Here is a 3,487-nt window from a genome sequence, read left to right on the forward strand (position 1 = left end):
TCAAAATTTGTTATTTTAGAGTTTTCCTCATTATGCTTCACTGGATTGTGACAGAATAAGAAATAGGAAATTTGGTACTAAAAAGTATAACTCTGAGAAACTTTAACACCTTCTAATAATATACTAGCTGATTATAAAAATCATTAGAGTTAGGATTTTCCCATCCAATCATCCATTTTTATTTAACCATTTGGGAGTCCATCTCAGGTCCCACAGAGAGAGAGGCAGGGTCCACCCTGGATAGGTTGATGGCCCATGAAAGTGTTGACAAATAGATGTGAATGATGTCTGTCTCTATGTCCAATTCAGAATCACCAGTTAAGCTAAAATATATGTTTGGACTAAAACTATTAAAAAAAAATTAACTAAAAGATTCACTCTGGAAACTAAGTTTAGGTAACCTGAACTGAAAATAAAATAAAAACCAAGAAGAAAAGATGAAACTAAACTCTGGACCAAATCTTCTGGGATACGAGATGATAGGAGCAGCAGAGCAATGTGTTGGGGAATTCTTAGAACTCTGCTTTCACTTGCTCAGTGCAGTTCAAGGATGTTCAAAACCTCAACTTTCTGCCGCTGCTATGTTATCATCATTGGGACGACACAGTGGCGCAGAGGTTAACACAGTGGCCTCACATCTGATCATCTAAAAATTATTATTATTATTATCATGAATTGGTGGATTTGTATGAAAAGTTTACTAACACAGGGCTTGGCCCAGCATAGTGATTAACTTGTGGAGTTGGTGTGGATTCAAAAGTTTTGGAAGAACTTTATCAACATAAAACAGACCAATGTTAAAAATACACTGGGAAAAATGAGAGACAGCAAGAAAATATTACAAACTGATCCTGATACAGATATGCTTCTGGATCCAGGAACTCAATTTGAGCATCCAGGGGACTTCTCTTGTATTGTTTCTTTCTATTCTTTTGGACCAACAGCGGTCACTAAATACACTATAAACTGAAGTATGAACCCGTTGACTACATCTCTGTGCAGGTTAACTTTTAAGGTTTAGCTTAATTATTTTCTTTCAAGACCCGAGCTGTCAGTGTTTATACCAAAGGCAGGTTCTTAAAAGTATAGTGATGATATTTTGCAAAACAAGCCTTTAATTTTGATTTTCCTTAATACTTCAAGGCCCAATTGTCAACATCGAATTAAAGTCTTGACACTCAAAAGTCTGACTAAAAGGCACATTTTTTTCTTCCACTATAAAATGACTGAATGTTTTTCCTTTCTTTTGGGCTTTTTAGCCTTTATTTGATACACTCAAAAGAAGTCAGAAAAGCTTGGGGGAAGAGTAGGGGAGAGACATACAGTAAATTAACTTGGGCACATTCATACCCAGCCCTCACCAATAGCCTGACAGCACAGGACAGATATTTTTTTAGAGCCTGGCTTTTATCCTGTAGTTTGCTTGAAAACAACAACAACAACAACAACAACAACAACAACAACAACAACAACAAACCCCAACCCATTGCAACTCAATTTTTTTAATAGTACCAACTGATGATGATAGCCACCTCAAGGACCTTTATATTTTAATTACAGATCCTGCAGTATTAGAACAAGAATACCTACAATCAATCAATGTGAGACAGAGTAGACAAAAGTTAGTAATATGTAGTAGGGACATATGGAACAAGTGGAGAAGAAATGCTCAGTCCATCATGGATTAACACTTCTGTTAGAGATTGGTCACATGATCAAGTCCTTTATCATAAAGGGAAATAATATACAGGTCTTCAGATGCAGGTTAACCTGCCAACACCACACCCTGATGTAAACACTTCCACAAAACATAATACAAAATACTAAATCCAGCTACAATACCACAGTTGCCTCTGAGTGTGGTACAATCTTCTTCTTCCAGCTGCTCCCTATACACACAGCAGATTATCTACCTCCACCTCATCTTGTCCCTAGCATCCTCCTCTGTTACACCAACCCTCTGAATGTTCTCCATCACTAGACCCATCTTCTCCGTGGTCTTCCTCTTTTCCTTCTTCCTGGGAGCTCCATCTACAACATCCTTTGTCTAATAAATTCACTATCACTCCTCTGTCATGTACCTCTACATACCTTTTTGTCTCCAAACCGCTCAACCTGAGCTGCCTCTCTTATGTACTCATTATTAATCCTGACTATCGTGGTGACTCCCAATGAAAATCTCCAATTTTACCAACTCCAGTTTGGCATCCTGGTTCTCTGTCAGTGCCATCGTCTCCAAACCATAAATCATAGCAGGTCTCACTATCATCTCATAAACCTTAGTTTTACTTTTGCTGTTATCTCCACCATCTCCACCCAGCCTGCACTCTCTTGTACACGGTTTGTTGCTTTGGATGGTCAACCCCAAATTTAAACTTATCTGCCTTCACTATTTCTCCTCCTTGCAGCTTCACTGTTACTCCTGTCTCCTTCTCATTCACATATGTATTGTGTCTTGCTTCTACTGTCTTTCATTCTTCTCTCCAGAGAATATCTCCACCTTTCCAGGCTCTCGTCCACCTGCTCCCTACTCTCACCACAGATCACTCATCTGCAAACATCATAGGTAATTCCTAGGAGACTCCTGTCTGACCTCATCTGTCAGTCTGTCCATAACCACTGTAGCGCTTGCTTCCTCTATACTAATTCTTTGCACATCACTAACTTTCTTCCTTCTCTCCTCCTCTCTCATTTTTATCATTCATCAGCTTCTCGAAGTGCTCCTTCCATCTTCTCAGCACACTCTCTTCACTCCTTAGTACACTTCCATCTCCATCCAATCATCCTAACCAGCTGCACATCCTTTCAGCTCGATCTCTGCCTTTTCTCCTTCCTTAGTGTCCAGGCTCACATTAAACTCATTATATGCCTTTTCCTTTGCCACCACCCCTGTCTACTCCCTTCATCTCATTTTGTCTTTGCTGAGCTCTTCCTTTGAAAACTTTACTGAATTTCCTTGTTCTACCACCAAATCTCCTTGTCCTCTGTCCAAAATACCTTCTAGACACTGAGTGTAGTATAACTTCTGTTAGTATTAGCTTACCAAAAACGCACAGACACACACCCTCAAGACAGTTGCTTTAGCAAGCAAAATAAATTAAAGAAATGCTGTCTCATTTATGCTAGCTGAGCTCCTACCTGCAACACCTGATTGAACCTACACAAAGGACAAGTGCTTGTTTTTGCCAAAATAAAAGCATGTAACTATTCACAGCAGTTGTTTTTCACTAAAAATGGCTACCAGAGTTTCTTACTGGGAAGGTGAACTGCAGCAGATGCCAGCTGTCTGTATTAATTTAAGGATTGAGAGAAGAGGTAGTTGCTGTATGAAGATCAGGTATTACTGAAGCAGCACATTCCCACAATGCTTAGAGGAGGAAGGAGGGTTTACACAAAAGAGGCTGGGATTTGTTTTAAAACACTCCCTCCCTCCCTCCCTCATCAGCTCCATTTTTTTCCTTCTTATTTGTGCACTTGTTCCTTCGGA

This window comes from Diplotaxodon limnothrissa, linkage group LG18 (assembly GCF_057381915.1).
Source record: "Diplotaxodon limnothrissa isolate DT_005_m linkage group LG18, D_limnothrissa_male_GT1.1, whole genome shotgun sequence".
Taxonomy (NCBI): Eukaryota; Metazoa; Chordata; class Actinopteri; order Cichliformes; family Cichlidae; genus Diplotaxodon; species Diplotaxodon limnothrissa.